General features: G+C 46.4%; 1 protein-coding gene and 1 long non-coding RNA gene across 8 annotated transcripts in view; one reads left to right on the forward strand and one right to left on the reverse strand.

Annotated features, from left to right (window-relative positions):
• Positions 1-20356, forward strand: part of LOC128890260 (uncharacterized) — a 146581-nt gene that overhangs the window by 37380 nt on the left and 88845 nt on the right. The window contains exons 4-6 of one of the 3 annotated variants that reach the window (XR_008460595.1): positions 6012-6268; positions 6338-6489; positions 6547-7225. This is a non-coding gene — a long non-coding RNA (uncharacterized LOC128890260). Of the gene's footprint in view, positions 1-6011; positions 6269-6337; positions 6490-6546; positions 7226-20356 lie in introns of those variants that run through there. The other 2 variants (XR_008460594.1, XR_008460596.1) reach the window with 2 other exon arrangements.
• Positions 1-20356, reverse strand: part of LOC128890242 (homeobox protein cut) — a 118797-nt gene that overhangs the window by 37279 nt on the left and 61162 nt on the right. The window lies entirely within an intron of this gene.

Genomic DNA, 20356 nt, shown 5'->3' on the forward strand with positions numbered 1-20356 from the left:
GGGAACGCTAAGGGGAAAATAAGGGGTTTGTTTTCTGTAAATATAGTCTGTCTGGTGTGACGGATACGAATGGGGTAGCTACACTGGGAGGTCTCGTAATAAATTGTGGTTTCTTGCACGTTAATGGGGGATGTTTAGTGTCGAGTAACGAGGACGGTTGTTTACTCTTAACGTGAGAATTAAATGTAGAACAGTGACGTTTTTCAAGGTGACGAGAATTCTAGGCACCACTATTTTATTAACTGTTTCGGATTTAAATAAGAAGGATTACGAGACAACTACTCTTCGAATTCAGTATCTTTAGAGTACTAAAGAATCGTCACTAAAGACGTACTTTAAATCAATATGGAAATTAGATCATTCAAAATTCGAATCATTCGGATGTTCACCTGCCACTCGAAAGCGAAGGGACCCCGGTGTTTCCACTCGGAAATCCCACGATTTTCGGTGCGATTCGCTGAAGACGAAGAGGGGCGAGGGGTCGAAAATTTCGTGGCACTTGGGGCGAGCAAGAAGTTATTAAAGAAATGCAGAAACAATTATCGAATTGCCGACTGTCCAGCGGGATCGAGGGTTTTTGCGGCGGTACGAAACCGTGGGAAGATAAAGGAAGGCGATTAGTGTCATTTGGAGAATGCGGGAAGAAGTTTTTTTTTGCCGTCACCGTGGAATGCACGGTCCTTTCGAGAACGTCTGTCGTTTGTCCTGGAGTAGCAGATCGCCAAGAGGGGCGAGGGGATGGCGGGAGGGAGAGGAGGGGGACGGCAAATGTGAAAACGGCCAGGACACGGGTTCATGTACACGCCGCGTGAAATGACTGTAATTTACCCAGTAGTCCTCGTTCGTTCTCCTTTATTTTATTTTTGAAGCTGTTTCACAGTAACGTCGACAATTTCGTTAAGAATTTTTTTTCTACTCGTACACTCGACGCTGCCGCGAAGATGGGACTATCGAATCGTTAAAAAATAACCATACACGAGTTTTTTCGCCGGGGAAGTAAATAAATTGATTCTAAAAATGAGGAGGTAGCAAAAATTTAAGTTTCAATAAAAATAAGTCTCGGTTGTATAGGAAGGAAGTGCGAGGCTCATATTTTTCACAAATATTAGTTTAGCGGACAACGTGTTAAAAGTATCGTTCCTGTCATCCTTGAGAAATAAAATACTCGATTTAAAAATCCTCAGTCCACTTCTGGACCGTTCAGGGTTAATCCTGATTAGCCGAGCTCCGTTTTTCCTCGCAGCAATTGACCATCGGGGAGCGTTTCCCTTTTACCCTTCGACAGGCATTAGTCGCAGCAAAGATACGCCTAGCCCGATACACCGTGACGACGCCCATGGGTACTACTGCGCTCTGCCATTAGAATATCTCAGCCACTCGAACCATTCGTCTGTTTACCGTGGCCTGATAAACCCTCGATCCCCCCAGTTCCAACGCGGTGGTCCTTGCGCGACGCAAGACGGAATCTCTCGCGCATCTTCGAGTGGACAGGGAAGAGAGGTGCTCGACGGGAAGGTAAGAATCGCGGGAGAGGGTGGAGGGCCTCTTCAATCGTCGGATACACCCTCCTCCCTCGATCGAAGGTTAAATAAGTAATTCTTGTCAATTTTATTAGGCGGTTCTCCCCCCACCCCCCCTACCCCACCCCACCGCACCCTGGAAGCCCAAGCCCCCTTTAAAGAACGCGAAGGACCGAGGTTCGTGGTTCGTCGAGGGGATGAAGGGGAAGGCAAAGCGGGAAATAAAGAGGGAGTAAAATCGTCTGGATATCGATACCTATTAAACTAATGAATTTAATCAGACTGGATTGAAAATGCGATGGCTCGAGACGGCCGTCATCCCCGTCCCTACGAGGAGGGGTGGTGTGGGTTTTTATCTTACGGACACTCGGAACGAGCGTCGGAGATTAGATTTCTAAATTGGAAACGATGTCGCCCTCGCAGACACGGTCGTATTTCTGATGGTTGGTTGCCGCGGTGCCCGAATCCACGGAATTAGCATATCTCCGAGAAAGTGATCCCCCGCCTATAATTGAATTATTCTTAAATTCCCATAAAATCGCGTAAAAATTACCCCCGGGTCGCGCGTTCACCACCCCTGGCACGATATTGGACGCGATTAATTTTCTGGAACGTTACGCGAACTTGGACGAATTCCGACTGGTATCTCGATCAGCCTTCGCTAGGGGGGCTGATTCTTTAATTGGAGGGGTTCTCGATTATCCGCGGGGCGGTTTCTTAGATTGCTATCTCGTTTAAAAGCCCTTCGTTTTTTTTTCCACAAGACACCATGGAACTTGATCGTTCCTGGCACATTCTAAGATATCGGAGGCTTTAATTGTCCTTTATGATCGATAATTCGTGCTTCCACCAATATATTAAGTCGTTGACATTAAATTTGTGTATTTTTAATAAAGAGTTCGCCGAAAAGGGGCTTGAATATTTTGTCATTAAAAATTAGAATCGCAATGCCTTTGCAAATTTTTAGAACAATCCTTCACATAGAGAACAAAGCCATAAGAGTATTAAAAATATTCGGTAAATTTCATACGGACGTTAATCGTAAATATTCCTAAACCCGCGAATTCCGCGTGCAGCAGTCGATGAGCGTTCGCTCAGGTACTGGCTATCAATTAAAATCATCCCCCTCGGAGCATCTGAGAAACAAAATTAAATTTTGCCGCGCGGAAAGTTGCAGCGACGCCCTTAAAACAAGCAAAATTTTCTCGCGTCGAGGCGAGTAAATCAACCCCGAAAAACTAACCCCCCGTCCATGCTCGATTTTAACAAACATCTCGAAAAACTTCCCCGCCATCGCGGAAACTCCGCGAGGCCACGATAATCGAAGTCGGGACACTCGAAGGGGTGGCTCCAATCAGCGGCACACGAGATACGCGTTTCCACTAGCATCCATCCACTTAAAACTAACTGCACACCGGGGAACGCTGCTCACCAAAGGCACTCGACGTCCCTATGATAATTTTAATTTTAATTTCGATCGGGATCCCTCGTACACCCCAGTTTTACCCCAAGCCGGAGAAGTTAAGGAGCCGATCTAAAAACGTAATCCTGCCTCCGCGCGAGGAGCTCGTCTACCCTTTTCGCTCTCGCGCTCCTCGCCTCCTTCGTCACGAACACTGTCTATTTTGCTTAACTAGTTTTGCGACCCTCTTCCGCCCCTGCGAGCCGCGATACACGCGCCAATCGAATCGCGGATACATTAGCGTTTGGGAGACGAATTAATTTCGTTAGCCATCGAACCAAGAATTCCAGCCGCGGTTTGCTTGCTTCTATCGACCCTCGTCGATCCTCGCTCGGCACGGGGCTTATCAGATGCTGATAATTTTAGCCCTCGACCATTTTTCTAATCGTGTTTAACTCGTTCATCGCCGCGTCACTCAAGCATAAAGCTTAAGGAACTGACAGAATTAATTCTAAAGGCGAGTGATACGTACTTCTCTGTCGATAATGAATTATTACTGCTGCAAATACCTTTGGGTGAGAAATTTATCTGGAATCTACCTGTATATTAGGCTCTCATAGCTTACCTGAAACATAAAAGAAAAATGGAGTTAGCAACGAAAATAATACACTTCCTGTTTCGAACAAATTTTTCTCCTCAAAAAATGTTATATGTCTAAATAATGTTCTCAACCCTTTTAATCATGACTTCATATTGATCGACGAGCGCTCGAAGGAAAGCAATTTTTTTATTTTTATTTGGTATAGAGTACGATTTTTTTTTTTTATATTGTGCATACAAACCATCAATCGATCACCGCGGTCGACCTATAAATGTGCATTCGAGTCGCGGCAAGGGAGACCGCCTCGAGTTTCGCGGACGTCTGTCGCCGTAATGATGCTATATAGATTTTTCGCGATACGTACCATGACGTGGCCAATCGTACGAACGCTTATGTTTATTTCATTGGCCGGTCATGTCTATCAGCCACCTGGAATTTCTTAGCGTTCTGGAAATACTTGCGCGATTCCACTTCGGATTCAAAGAATTCTCGTTGACGTAGCTTGTTTACTCGTTTGTTATTAGGTTTGTCAAAAAGTTCTTCGAGTTTACTAATTTCAGTTCGACTGTTTGTTGTTTATGTGAAACGAATTATAATTTAATTCTTTTGTAATAGTACACTATAAAATTAAACATACATGTTTCGATATCTCTCAAGAGATTGACGTCGCTTGACAGCGATCACTTGAATTTAGTTTTCAACTACAAATTTGTAAAATTGATTTCTCCGATTTTCTCCAAATGTAAGTTAACGAGAAGCTGTTGAAACAGGATTATCCTAAAGGGATTTTCATTGAAATTTTGAGAGAAAGAAATTAAAAGAAATTCCTGGGGAATTAGATAAAAATGCCGTACGTGACCTATGATGGACTTTCAATACGTGGGACTTCAATTACGATCGATAGATATCTGGTGGTAGTTACAAACTTATGAAACTACTGGAGCACTCGTAATTTATTTAATGGCCTAGGTCGTTTACTGTTAGAAAAGTAGACGTACGTGTGTATATGTATATTCTGGTAATTGAATCGAATGTACCTGTGCAACGGAATGTCCCGATTCTGCACCAGGTTGTGACCACTTCAAAGTGAATACATATATATATTGTTTCGATTTGAATAAAATCGAAGGAACAATAAAGAAACTGTGGCAATGGAAATGAACAAATAAACGCGATGCCACTTTCCACCGTTCGATAGTCTTTACATGCACGATAATCGATATAAAGTTTCGTGAAATTCATTTTTTACTCGTACGTGTCAATAGAGCGTGTAAATTAAAAGTGCCAGGCACACCGAAGCCCATCGAATGCAGCAATTAACCGAATAGGTGGTTAATATTTGAAAAAGTTATTCTGATACTACTTCAACCGCAGTAGAATCCCCGTTACGTGAACATACATTCTACGATGTGAACGTTCCGTTGTCTGAATATGTTTACACGTAAACATACAAGTGTTAAGGTATTTCCTTCCGCGGAATGAAATCTATTATAAGTCAACGACACCTTGGGTGTCTGCGCTGAATGGCTCGAGTGCACGTATACAAGGTATCCCAGCTAGCATGACCGCCTGACATAACTCACTCGTCCCTGACGATGGGAAATAATGCCACTGAGAAGCATTATTTATTCGAAAGAGTCATTATAGGCTGTTTTAAAAACATTTCCTATTACGATACTATTTCCACGTAAAGACACAAGCGTTTACTATCAACCACGGAATGAAATCTATTATAAGCGAATGACACCCTGAGTGTCTGCTCCGAATGGCCCCGAAGGGGGTTGATACGATTGATCTAAGGCCATCGAGAGGAGCCGAAGAAGCGGAAGAAGAAGGGAGGAAGACGGTTTGCACGCGAACAGAACGGACGGAGGAATGAGAAATCTTTTAGGCTCTAATTGCCGTAATTAAATCCAAGAACTTACCCGATTCTCTGGTCGAGATCTCGATTCGCCGCGTCCCCTCGAATTATTCTCAGCCACCCCGCGTAGCCCTCTTGCCGTGCAATCCCTTTTCGGGGCGTCGTGCATTTAACTCGAGTTTCGTCGCCGTTTCACTGATATTTTTAGCAGGCTTTCGAACTTACTTCCAGCGCTAAGGGTTTCGGGAAGGGCACCGACCAAGCCGCCCCCCCGTCGCCCTTCAACCCCGCGACGAACTAGATTTCAAAGTCGCGCATTCGAGGCCCACGAGGCCGCCGCGCCTCGACGTTTCGAAGCTTTCAGCATCGCGAATCGATCTCTCCGAGACCTCCGAAGGGCGGCCATCCATTTGGACAAAAATGCCGAGTCGAGTTTCGCAAGTTTCGACGCTAGAAATACCACTACTACCGTTTACGATATCTATTTATCGATCTATACCGGAGTCAAGAATGGAAAACTATACTCGAAGCTACGTTGCGAATTCTCACAAACTCGTAGTTTCCAGGGTTCACTTCCGGTGTTTCGATCGTAACGAAGAGAGGGTGATCATCTTTTTTTCCTTTCAGATGGTAAGACTCGACGTCGACGTCGAATTTTCACGTTCGTCGAAGGTGACGTCGGTTATCCTCGACGAACTTCCACTTTTGCACACTCGATCGCGATCGTATCGACGACGAGAGAATCCTGGATGCGGGGAATCGATGCAGGAACTGGATAATCGACTTGTCACGCACGCGGACGATTTGGAAGTGAGCAGGGGCTATTCGTGGGCCACGCTCGTCGTGGAACCTTTCCATCCTTGCTGCAGGCGTCGAGGAGCACAGTAAGCTGTTTCACGAGATCGAACGGTGCCGCACGATTAGCCGAAATGTATAAACTTATTTATTTCGAGGCAGATAACCCCAGCTTCCCGCAACAGCCGAGGTGCCCATTGGCGCCGAAGTTCTTCGAACCGATAAGGGGCACAGGTTCGTTTCTTCGATGGAACTCGTTCGGGAATCGATCTCGGACGAGATGGATTTCAAGACGTTTCCAGGGTCCGAGGTAATGCTTCGAATTATTATTTCGCAGGGTTGAGAAACTGATTTTTTAAAAATTCAGATGGAATTTGAGTCCATTCGCTCGAAGCGAAGCTACTGGCTACTGTGGGAAACAGAGGACTTCAGATAATAACAGTAGTGTTTTTTATCGAATCGTATATTACAGCGATGTGACATAATTAGTATTTTTTTTTAAGAATTCTTGAGAAAAAGAATCATTTAGGAATTATAACTCTTTGGAATTTTGGACGAGATAGTAGAATCTGTATTAATCTCACGAGATAAACATTATGATCAGATTTAATACACATAATTAATACAATTTTTTATTTCGAGAAAATAGTAATGAAATCGATTTAGTTTCTCGAAAGCTTCCCCAATTAGAGCACGGATGAAGTTACATTTAAAAAAATCTATCTTAAACGACTGGAGCTATAATTATTTTGAAATAACATCCGAATAAATAATACATATTCTTGAGGAATTTTATTTTACTAATTTTAATTAGGGTCTCAATTCAGGAGGCCTAAGAAAATGATTCATTTATGGCTAGGCGTAGTAATCGCGTCGCCCATGAAACGAGCACGTCGTTTCTCGAAACTCCCAGCGCTATGTTGCCGAGGGGTCACAGGTCATTTATTACTTCTATTCGAAAACGCGCACAAACACCATCGGAGGAAGCTGACTGATAAAGATTCCTCCTCCGTGGGTGGGAGTTGCGCGCGGGAAACCAGCGGAGATAACGATCGTATAAGCATTTAACGAGCGTAGTTATCGAATATGCTGATAGAACCATTTCGATGAACCATACCGTTTCGATCGGTCCACGCGCGGAAGTCGCAGCTGATAATTGATAAGAGCTCCTCTCGTTTCGAGCCTCGTTCGGAATATATATGTATGTGGGTCATAGTGTCGGCATAATTGCGGGCTTGTCTAATTATCCATGGAATCGTCGATAGACGTAGCGAATCATTGTCCGAAAAAATATTTGGGAATATTTATTTACGAAATTTTGGGAAACTTGGACACCCTTAAAAATAAAATCTCCTTCTAACAGTTAAGTTACCAAAATTTAAATGCAATTTGTATTAGAAGTTTCGAGTAATGAAATTCTTTTTATATTTGCAAAAAACAATTGCATTTTAGTATTCGTTAATTTTCTCAAATTTTCTCTGCTCCAAAAGCGGAGAGTCGAAGTGTACATAAATAACGGGTCAGCTCAAGACCTGCGAACCTATCATCTTCTAAAAGTTACCAAGTTCCGTTCGATGGAAAGAGACGGTACGTCGTTCCTCTATGAAATACGACCTCTTTCGCGTGCCCGTGCACGTTAAAATGGATGTCACATCCAGCGAACAAATTCGTCTTCGTATGCTCTACGAGTTCGAACTCGGTACCAACTTACTGGAAGCGATCAGGAAGATAAATATAGCATTCGCGGAGTCGACTACTTCCCGAACACACTATTCGGCTGGTTCGCGAGGGTTTCGATCGTGCGATCTTCACCTGCGAGGGAACCAGGTGACAATGCATTCCGTTGGAACTCGACGATGCGCGAGGGGCTTTAATCTGGCAACGAGGGTGGAGTTTCGTACGCGTTGTCGATCGTTTCCCTTTAAAGTTAGAGTTAGGGGTTAAAATTCATCGTTCTCTTCGATCGTTGTTGGCTAAGTGTAAATGTTATCTCGATAATAGATTACAAAATCGTGGTTATCCTAGCGTTGGTAGTTCTAGCATTCGTAGTGCTAGCATTGATAGTCCTAGCATTCGTAGTGCTAGCATTGATAGTCCTAGCATTAGTAGTGCTAGCATTAATAGTTCTAGCATTGATACTCTTAGCATCGATAGTCCTAGCATTGTTCGACCTCTCAAAAATCCTATTAATATCCCCCAAGCCGATAATGCGTCAAGGATCCAAGGCACTGATCTGTCCATCGATCTAGAGAAAGCTTCCTGAAAAGGATCCACGCGACCCGGAGGTTCCCCAGCAGGGACCAAAGGTATTTTCAGCGGTAGGCCTCTGGCCAGCTGTCCAAACTAAGAAGATTGACCCCCGTCAGTGTCTCGGGAATCCAAGTTTTCGGTGGGCGATCGCGAAGGCAACCCCTCGGAGCTGCGGTCAGCGTGAACGTTCAGAAGGTAGGGGAGGGTGATGCGATAAGCACCGGGATTGCGGCCGGGCCGATCATTGGCCGGCTCTGTGCCGCAGTCAGATCGAATCACGATCACCGATTTGCCGGATGGAAGGTGCACCGAAGGGATTTCCGGCGCAGATTGGCCCTAAGCAAATGACAAAGCACGGACACACGACCGTGAATGACTGAGGGAGTGGGTGACGAGGACGGAGGAACCGCGCAGAGGATGACGCAGAGGGAGCGAGAGAGGTGGCTGGAAGGAATGGTAATCCTAAAACGGGGTGAGATCAGAGGGTGGTTTCCTTGGCCAGCCGCAATCTGTCCGTTCGCCCAGCAAAGCTCCAAGAATCCTGCTCGACTGGCCTTTGGAGTTTAGACCCAGCCACGGTGCAACGCGCACCCCTTACGACGAAATTCGCCCCAAATCGAGCGCGATTCCTATTTATCCCTCGCTGCCTCTGCTCTAGAAAGTGGCCAGTATCTTCCACAAACGTCGACATTTGGAATCGTGTTTTCAATGACATTGTAACGAAGGAATGTAACGAAACGACCATTGGACGATGTAGTGTCACTTTCATTTCATTTCGTCTTAGGTAAAAATTACGTACAAATTTTCCTTCTTTACCCGTCCTCACCCTTTCCCCGTTTAGCTTGCTTAATTGCATCTCCCATGATACACAATTAAATAATCAACGACCACACGCGTGTCGGCATTTGTAAACATAAAAAATGATATCTATCGATGGTTCGCCACGTACAGGCAAGCGATGAAAAAAATTGCCCAGCCATTTGTACGACAAGCAATTCCCATAGCGAATAATATCGTCGCCCCGTTGAAAAGAGCGCGGCGTTCCCATAATTTCCGATAAATTGCGAAAAGTATTTCTCGGAAATTGTCGGTGTCGTGTCGGTTCGAAACGCGGCGTGACTCGATGTACGGTGTCCGGCGTGTCTTGGCATAATCGGCGTGTGTGTCATCAGAATTAACCTATTAACGCCCACCAGCGGGCGGCTCTGCCAAGAGTAATCGACTCCGCGGCGAGATTTGGACGGGACGCGAAACACCGGCATTTGTCAACCGGTTTGAAAGTCCGCTTCAACAAGTATCTTTGGAAGGGACGGAGAATTATTGCGACGCGTCTTCGGTGCTCCGTCCTGGTAATATCGGAATTGTTTACTCGAGCGATAAATCTGTAACGCCGTGTCGGAAAAACCATCCGTAGGAATTTCTACGAGGACATCGCGCGTTTGAAGATGAGCTACAGGGAACGGGATGCGCGACGTTTCGACCTGTAAGGCTGTAGTTCGGTCGGGTTTCAAAGACTCGAAACGATTTATTGGGGAGAGCTCGCGAGCCCGGAGTAAGTCAGTTTTCTGCTACTTTGCCCTTTGTTGGGATCAGATTTCTGATTGAAAACGGTTCGTTTGGTGGAATATTGCGGGAGATAAGAATACTTAGATAGAAGAATGGAAGTGGTTGGGCATTCGAAGACAAAATGAAATGAGTACAATTTTTTAGAAACGTTCTTGCTTAGATTTGATAAAGATAAGGTGAGGAGGGCACGTTCTCTGTCATGGCAAAGGGATTGACGAATATTTATTTATTTATTTATTGAGAATCAATGGGCAAACCGATTACCCAAACCCGTTTAAAAATGAGAAATTATGAGGTTGTTCACTGGTACTACTACATATTGACATAAAATCCTAAAAGAAGTTTAACACAACATAACTAACATAAAAGTAGCTCCTGAAAGATGATTATATTTGCAAGAAGGTGATACTCAAGCTCGATTTAAACGAGGTGCCATCGAAAAAGCCCACATTGTTATAGTTCTGCATTAAAGGAAGGCTTATCAGCAATCGCTATCCATTACTCTATGTCTTTTCAATCGCGTCCACCCCTACTAGCCATAAACGAGTATTCGGTGTTAACGAAGCATTCGAACCCGTGAATGTTTACCCGAAAGCTCGTCTTCGACGAGCACGAGGGCGTTCTGTAAAAAAATTCTTGCCGTCGGTCGGCGAAGCGACGAAAATACGAAAAGGGGGATGAATAGAAGCGCGGAAAACGAACCGGAGAAACAGCGGGACCGGGGGTGCAGCAGCCAGCAGCCGTCAAAAGTTGCCGAACTAATAGGACGATTTTCAGCGCGGAGCGTTTAATTAAATTAATTATATGCGCGCCTCGGTCGTAATATAAATTGTGAGCAAACGTCGCGGACGAACGCGAAAAGGAGAGTTGGGGGTTCCGGTTTGCGCGCGTGGGGGCGGAAAGGGTGGGAAAATGCCGTCAAGCTGCGATCGCCAACTTTGATAGTTACGTTTCATCCATCTATCCCAGATACGTTTTCCGCGGACTGCTTCGACGCGAACTTCGAGATCGGTACGTTGCGCCCGTGCGCATGCATGTGCAAATTTGCGTACGTGTATGTGTGCGTGCGTGTGTTGTCCGATTAAAGTTACGGTTTCGACGCTTCGGGGAGGGGAAGACAATGTCGCTTCCGGGGAGAACGTAACCTGGGGATGTTCTTACAGTTGTAGGAGCATGATTTATTTGTTTGGCGATAGATAACATGGACACACTTGATTTATTGTCTCTAGAACGTAGAAATTTGTGTTTTTATGATTAACACGTTGACTGAGAAACTGAGAATTAAATTTCTACGAGGCTAACATTTTTTTCAACACCTTATCTTCCATATTCCAAGTTTAGAAATGCATCTATGCCAAGTTGCCAAGTAATAAAACGTCAAGAGTTCACCACTCATCCGTCGAAATAAGGAGCGCGTTCGATAATCCGGCTTCGACCCGTTACCCTTCCCCGCGATCCCGAAAAAAAAGGGGTAGAAGAAATAAAATCCGAAATAAAAGAAACAACCCTCTAATTTGAACCTGTCGTCCAGTCGGTAACAATCGAGTCCACCGCAAGGGTCGTGTAGCTCCATAAGGGTTGCACTTTCCTCCCTCCACGGCGCGGAGTCCCCGAAAAGGTTTGAAAGGCCTCTGCGGAGTCCAGGAAACGGACTCGCGGGTTCCTTTGGTCGCGCACGCGCCCCCCTACCCCCGTGTTTGCACACACGCACCCGCTGGATAACAACGAGACCGACTGCAACCCCGTGCGCGCCTCTTGCGATTCCTACGTCTCCAGATAAAGCGTCGAGGGGGTGCACACACGCGCTTCGGGGGTAAACAGCGAAGTTTCCAGGCGGACGGCGATCCTTGCGAGCCAGACGGTAAATACATTTTTAAATAAGAGTTTTTTACTCTACCAGGTCTCTCCGCCCCTCCACCCTATCGTGCCTACCATCCGGATTCCGTTCTCGTATCGGGGAATTATCCTTTGCTTTGCGCATTATCCTTCGGCCCGCGGCTGGGGTAGCTTCAAAAGGCATCCACGGACCAGGCCAGCCCCTTTCCCGCACACCCGTGCGACTGACTTCGGCATTAGACCGCGTCTCCCTTCCGATTACCGTCTGACTTGAATCGGGTAACGCTACTTTGCGCTGCAGTTATCGATGACTTTTCCAGGGAACTTTCCCCCGTTCCATGGGACCCGTGCCAGAAACAAGGGAGCTTCGGCGACGTTTGCCTCGATTTTTCGCGGCATACGCATGCAAGCGTCTCGAAAGGGGTGCAATCTGCATGGTTACGTAGCGGGACACTGGTCTCGAGTCTTTGCTTTAGATTGGGTCGACGCGTAGAGGCGCGCAGCGAATATATTCGCAGCGTCGAAAGTATAAACGCTTTCGGAATAAAAGTCGACGATTGATCCACGTGTCAACTTCGATCGTTCTCGCGTTAATTTTCTCGAAACCCTAAACAGAACTATTCTCCTACAGAATCCTAAAAAACTATCGCTGGGGGATTGTAGAGAGCTATTCTACGGGTGCAGTTCGCGTCTTCGGTTCGTCTTCCTCCTCGATCCGTTTCTTCTAATATTTTTTTTTTCACCCTGCCGCATACTCACCGCTCGAATTCAATTGTGATTGATCACCGACGGTGATTGAGGATTCGAAATGAAAGCCTCGGCAGTCTCGGTGGCAAAGACAAAAAGACGAGACCTCCACCTCCCAGCCTCCTCCGCCTCCTCCTCCCTCGTCCTCCCACTCCTTTTTTGTCTCGTTTCCACGGCGCCCACCTTCCCGCGTGCTCGAATCCTCGTGCAGGCACAGACGGCACGAATAATGGAGCAAAATTCATACGACTCCATATCGGCGCGATAAAAAGACAGACGGACGGACAGTCGAGCGAGCGAGAAGCCCGCACAAAGGAAGGATTAATTTTAAATATCATATACTTGCCAGGCTAAAAGCGAAGGTGGAAAGGGCACCGTCGCCGGGGAAACTCGGAGGACTGATAAGTTACGTCCTCGCGGAGAGCCGGCTTTTCAGGGGATTTCCCTTTTTGGGTGGTAAAAGACCACGGTAATTTCATCGCTGGCCGAAAAGTCGCAGAGGGTTTTTCACCGAGACTTATTCAGGCGATGCCCCGATATCGGTGCCGTGCTTTGCCCCGGCTTCTTCCCTCGGGGAAAAATTGCGATAGGGTGCTATCGCTATGCGCGCGATTTCCAACCACCGAAAGATGTTTGTTCGACGAGGACTTTTCGTCGCATTTCTCTTTTACTAGGCAAATCTACATAGTAGATCCTTATTTAACGATTTTTAGAATTGTACTAGCGCGTGATAATTCAAAGAAAAATCATTCTAAATAATGGAACCCCTTTGACACGTTGGTCGCTGGTCTAGAAATGGATGACCAGGTCTCTTCACTTTCAACTAAAAAAATTAATTCCAAAAACGAGCCACCAATAAATTTGTCGAATTGTCTGATCTTTACAGACTCGATGCAACGTTTTAGAAATCTTCACGAGCTTCAGCGAGTCTCATTCTCGAAGAGTAACGAGTGTCCTGCTCTTCGACAGCCCTAATCTCCAGACGAAACCTCGAAGCTTTCGGACGTCGATGAGGGTGGGATGGTGTTCGATTGAATTGGCAGAATGTCAGTTGTTTGCTGTTCGGGGAATACAGGTTCGGAAGTGTAATAATAATAGCGTGGCATTCTTTGGCGGTGGCGTTCGCGTAGTGTACAGTAAATCGAGCGTGCGATACAGCGCGCGTTGAATTATCGTCAGATAAGAATTCCCCCGCGACGTTTATTCGCGGCCGAACAAAAACTGCGCGTGTGTCGCGCGTCCAAAGCGCGGACGGTGTATTATTACGCAATGGGATGTAATATAATGCCCGGAGTTCTTAGATTGTGTTCCGCATTGTCGCGGGGCTTTATGCGATTTCGTGGCCCCGCATTGTTCCCCCTCAGCCGTCGCAGCTCCTCTTCTCCTCGACCACTTTTTAACCATTTTCCTGCAACGGAGTTTCCGCGTTGCCGATGCTTCAAACCCTTTTTAACGTACCCCGTTACTGTGCACCAAGAACAATGGGGGGGTCCCTGCGATTGGTGCACCTCGAATCCTTTGGACCTTTCGAGACTGTAACATGTTTGCGTGTCAAAATTTCATGTGAATCAAGAATCCAAAAAGTGTATAGAGAAACCTCCGGTAGAAGATTCCTTGAAAAATTGAAATTCTAAAGCCTCTCTTGGAAAACCCTTCGCAATGCCAATCCGCCACGTGACCACATATGTTAGCAAACTATTTACAAGCCCGCAAAGTGTTGCCGGCACGTTAACGAGGATCGCTGGGATTTCCCATCGGAGATGAAAGTTCGCGGAGGATCCTACTTTGGTGAACGGGGTGGTAAAAATTCTCTAGCTGTTCGTCTCCCCGCGATTACTCGAATTTCCAACGCAACGAAATTACGAGCCTCCGTTGGAGTTAGCCCCGATGTAGTCGATCCAGAGAAGGAAGGTAGGGTGGCCGGTGAAGAGAGGCCGGCTCTCGTGGCGGATTAATCGTGAATTATCAATCGACGGAGTCGAGTCGAGTAGAGTCGAAAGCCGAAGGAGAGCGGCACCCTCTGGTCGAGAGGGCCCCGGGAGGGCTTGCTGAACGACGTTTCTGGTTAATCGCGTTTGCGGAAAAACGGAGATAATTCCTGGTCGTCCGTCTGGACGATGGAGGCGTGTACGTAGCGCGGAGGAAAGGCACACAGTCGACCCAGCTGGGCGAGGGGGTGGTGTATAACCGTGTAGGATACCCGGGGGTGAAAAAGTGGGGTCGTAGGTGATCTCTTCCCGCGTGTATGAGGCTGGGGTGAGCCGGGTTGGGGAGGGTAGGGATTGATATTCGCGGGCACACGGAATTTTTAACTAGCCCGGCCAGCCTTTAGTCGTTCCGCCGCGAAAGCGCAGCAGAAAAGTTATGAATCTAATTTTCAGCGTATTTGTGTCTCAGTCGCCCCCACCCCTGTCCTCCCTTTACTCCGCTATCGTCACCAGGAACACCTATATCAATCCCCCTTTTCCGTCTCTCCGTCTCTGTCTCTTTTCTCGCTCCTGAATACGCGCGTCCCTCTTCCTCTCTGTCTTTTCGCTCACTCCACCTCTTCCGTCGTTCGCTTTCGCGTAATAAAGCGCGCCGCGGCTTCGTTAGGTTTTTATCTCGGCCAGCAAAAAAAATTAATTTCGAGAGACGCCATGGTTTTTCCAACTCCCATCCACCACCCCTTGTACCTACACCCGCGCACCAGATTCGTACACGCCAGGAGATGGAACGCGCTCCGTACGAGGGACGTTTTCTTTATTTCCACTCCCTCTCCACCTTGTTTTTTATGAGAGATAGTTGGCCAGAGATGCTACCCAACTCGAACCGCGATTACCCTCGCCGTCGCGCTCGGCCGCTGGAGTTTAAAGGCGATCTAAAATTCAAGGGATTTTCAAACGGACGCGCCGGACAAGAGGAACTCGTCTACCTCCAAGAACTGTTGCGCGGTATCAATTTTTTCTTTGCCGGAATTTAAATGCCATATTCGAAAGCAGAGATTGATGGATTTCGATTTGAGAAAAGGCCTGGATGCATATAAAACTGCACTTTGTTAGTTCACTCATTTGCATCATTAGCTTATACAGTCATCCCTAAATACATTCGTACCCTCTATGTGTATCGAAGAAATGTTAAATAAAACGATAGGTTTACTGTTGCCAAATAAATTTTCTATAATAAATACGCGCATAAATAATTTGTACATGTGTATGTATCTACAATGAAAAATTTATTTGGCGACATCAAGCCTGTCGTTTAATTTAGACAAGCTTCTTTGATAAACACAGAGGGTACGAATACTTATAGGACTGACTGTGAATACCACTGACGAATACTCTGATTTCCTCTGAATTACTCTGATTTAGTTTCAATGGACTCTCGATCCACGTAAACGCGAAAAGAGGCGTTCGAATTCGTTCCTGGTACGCGGTTATATCTTGACTGAAATATTAATTCGCTCGTGCTGAATCGCGCCAGCAAACACCGATATCCATGCTCCAATAACGACCGGCGACGCTCGAATTCAGCGTGACCGGACGTGGACTAGGGTGCTAGTGTAAATCAAGCCAAAAACTCCCTATATTTCCCCATACATCACTGCCGCGGATCGAGCGTGTAATTCCCGAGCTCGCGTTCGTCACGGTTATAAGCGATAATTCCAGTTAGTGCTCCCAGTTCCTCCTGCGGCCACACATTCGCGCCATCGTGTGCGCGCGGCTCGCTGCACGTACGTGTAACCGTACATGTATCTCGTTCTAGATCATGCTACGTGTACGAGGGTAAGTCATGACAGTACGCCATCGTGGCCAGTTTCTATAAATCTCTTGTGACCCGATAAGAAAAGATTGCCTATCGATGAACCACCACCGCCACCCTTCGGTCCCCGCTTTTGCACGGTGGTCAAGAAACGAACCCCTTCGAGTTGCCGGTACGATACATCTTAGACCTCAAGCGCAATTGTGTTGGTATTAAATCGAAGGGCACAAGCTTCAACCCGACCACCCCCCCTTCCCTCCTCATTCCCTGTTCCGGCTTTCTGACAGCCAACCCCCGTACTCGCTGAGCTCGCGTGCTCGATGAAATATACTTAAAACCGTAATTACGATATAATCAGCGGCCGCCGTGACCAGATACGCATCTCGGGGGTTCGAGGGAACAAGGGCGGGAGGGGGAGGAGGTTCGGTGGCTTCGATCGATCTGTTCGAACTGTAAAACCCTTTTTAAAAGTATACGAAGCAAGGGTGAAGGTGCAGGGCGAAGTGGTAGGGGGTTTAACCGCTGCCGTTGAGCCGCCAGAGGAAAGCGGACTTCAACCACCCCTTCTACCCTCGACTATCGCGGCGACGCACACGCACACCCACCCACGAGACGCGCACGCGTACGTCAACCCACCTCGTGCATGTGTATAGGAGGCGGGGAAACGAGTTTTACACATCGCGTAAAAGTTAGTTCCTAATTATTCAGATTTTCTAATTAATGTTTCAGCCGACGATGATGGAGCATCCGGCCCGTCTTTCCTCTCCCTCTTTTTTCCTTTATCGAGCGCGCGCACATATACGTGTGTGCATGTACACGTCGCGAGTGCGCGTGGTCGCGCGAGCCTTTCTTATTTGCGATTGCGTTCACCGACGTGAAATTAGTCGCCTTCAGGATAAATCACGGGGGCTCGAGGATTTTTTAGATCAGAGCGAACGCGAGATTGTATCGTCGGGATTTAGTATGACCGTGTCACTTCAACCACCACCCCATTGACAGACAGGAGCGTTAGTGACGCTTAACGAACAGTGCAGACGCGTGCAACGAGACTTTTTCCAAGAAATTTTTAATCTTTAAACTCGACAAGTCGAAAGTACGAGTACGTTGTTCGCGGTGAATCATTTGGACGCTTCCAATATTAAATTCTAGGACAATCTGTCAAATATAAATAAAAAACTGTACAGGGAGCCCGAGAACTCGAGGAATTCAGCTGTTGGCAAGACACGATTCATTTATCATGCTGTTACATCGTTTTGACGACGTGTAAATATGATAAATAACAGGGTCCTCTCGCAAATCGCAAAGTGCTGTCATTATGACAACTTTATCAGCCGCTCCAGCGTCATTGAAAGCGGTCTTTAAGGATGTTGTCGAAGCTTGTTGTCAGATGGCGCTGACTCGAGTGCGAGAGGAATTCTCGCGTGTCGATCCTCGAGGTACAAAGTACAGAGTAATGCCTCCGTTTTATCTCGATTTAAAGTTCGCAATTATACGGCTTTACATCCACTGAAATTCAGAATTACACGGATCTGTGTCCCTAACACCTGACCCCCTGTTACTTTATAAAAATAAAACCATTGCAAACTAGACTATCCATCTTCTAAATAAAATTAATTCATTCTATCCTCGTTACCACATAACAGTAGAGTTATAGAAAATTTACTTCCTTCAATCTTTCAACGTAACCACGAATTATATTATATGTCGTGCCTGAAAATGTACAATTTGTTATCTCAAAGGAATTTTAGATTCGCATACTTTCAATTTCCAAAAGTTTAATATCGAATTGCGGCAACGATTCGCGCGGTCGATTGTGCAAGTTTCGAGCGATCAAAGTGTGGGAACGTCTTTTGACGTCGCTGACGGCAGAGAAAGCATTCGTTGGAGTCGCGAACGATCCGGCGTAGCTAGTTCTCTCTGAAACATGTGCATCCTCCTCGTTACGAATGCAATTTCATGGGCTACACAGATAAGAGAGGGAGCCGCGCATTTGGCCAGCCTAGAAAGGGGCTGACGGTGGCGCAAAAAAACGACCAGAGGGAGCACATTCCGGATAGTCTCTATATTTTGTTCTCCTTGAAACTTACGAAATGAATATCTAACGATATTGGCTCTATCCGTCGGTGTGCACCTCCGACCCACGTCATTTTCGCTCGACTGCAATAATCCTAGCATTTTACCAGGATCACCCCTCCCACCTGCCTTTCTACCTCCGTGCGCTACAACGTCGTCTTCGATGACTTGCACTTGCCACGGTGATTGAATAATACTTGTTTCAATTAGCAAAGAAATAATGTCGGAGTAACGTTCGTCCTGCTAGGTAATGATCTCATCTATCGCTTAAGTAAATAGATAATGAACTTCGCGATGCTATAGATTTCATATTTACCACTTTTGAATGTAAATTTACGATGCTATTAATTTAATGTTTGCTCGCTTAACATCGATATCTGTACGGATACGATAAGTCGCAGTCTAAAATCATCTCGCGGGGAGACGTTTCGTCGCGTTTGCACCGAGAAAACTAGTTACGAAAACTGAGGACCAAAAATAAAATCACTTCAAATTTGTTCTAGGAACCATCGCCTCTGGTACATAAATATCGATAAATTCTATTTTTTTTTTTTTTAAGTACGAGAGACTTGTTGATACTTCTGTCCTCCGACTCGCCTATAAAATCATTCCACGTTGGCAAAAAGTTAATAACGACCACGGTGCTCGATAATTACCTTAATTTCCCCCGACAACCCTCTCCCTGCCTCGCCTAGAAACGTTCGAGCCATAGGGACAATCAATTCTAATCAGATCTCGAAACCAATGTTCCCTCTCACGGTCTCTGTGCACACATTCGACGGCCATCATCTCCGTGGCGGTTTTTATCGATAATTGCGATCGCCCGCGGTCACGTGGACCGTGAAGCCATCGCGGAGACATCGACGACGACGCCATATTGGTAGCGCCGGTAGGTCGAACAGCGGCGCGTATTCCTGCCACGATATTATCGTATTTACTCTGATACGAAGATTTGCTGATAATTGGCGCGATAAGGGGCAATCGAGTGCGCAATACGCGCCCGCAACAAACAATCGCCGCGGACGGGACGACGAATTTTATCGCCCGATACCGAACGCCGTGAAACCGACTGTTGGGAAACGGATTAGAGCTCGACTGACAGGATCGGTGGGTGGATGGAGAAACCAGGCTTTCACGGTTGCGTAATGGACCTCGGGAAAATCTCTCGCCGCGCCTCTAACCCGTCACGATCGCCGATTTCTGAGAGTCGCGACGGACTTGTACTTCCATCGCGGGACGGTTCGATCTAATGGAGGTTAGAGATAAGAGAAGTTCAGCTAGAGAACTGTGAGAATAGTGTAGAATTGAAAAACGCTTTAGTTTTTCAGACCTCCCACCTACCCTCAATGTAAATAAGAAATCTTAATTTTAATTCTCACAATTCCACTTGAATTGCTCTACCCCATTTTCGTATTATTTTCTAGACAGCATCGCACTTTCATCGTCGTTCCAGAAGATGAATTAAATTAATTGCAACGATTAGGATAAATCGCTCGAACAACATTCCGCGTGGTGATCGTTCAACCGAAGCAGGAAGTCTCATCGTGGAGATCTCACCTTACGGTCCGCCTAGGAGGAGCACGGATAGCGTTCTTGGTTATTTCTTGATCGCGATCGCTACATTAGCCAATGTGTTTTGAAACACTCGTTGAGCGTATTTGCGTTGGCATCGGCGGCGCGTTGTCTCTCTTTCATCTCTCCACGGTGCCAGGCGTCTCGCCTCGCGTGAAACCACCCAAGAAAGAAAGTCGTCGGCTGTCTAATTGCGAACACTTTCTTACCGAGACGTCCTGTCCCTGATCCGAGGATCTGTCGCGAGTAGGCGACAGATGGACGCGAGATTGCTTATTGGCAAATGCCAATTTTAGGCGAGTTGGTCGAGGTGTTAGAGACTGAAGCAAAGAGATTAAATTATTTGACGAAATATCGATATATTAGCATGTGATCTGAACACGAGGTACTGT

Source organism: Hylaeus anthracinus, unplaced genomic scaffold, assembly GCF_026225885.1.
Source record: "Hylaeus anthracinus isolate JK02 unplaced genomic scaffold, UHH_iyHylAnth1.0_haploid 12000, whole genome shotgun sequence".
In the NCBI taxonomy this organism is placed as follows: domain Eukaryota; kingdom Metazoa; phylum Arthropoda; class Insecta; order Hymenoptera; family Colletidae; genus Hylaeus; species Hylaeus anthracinus.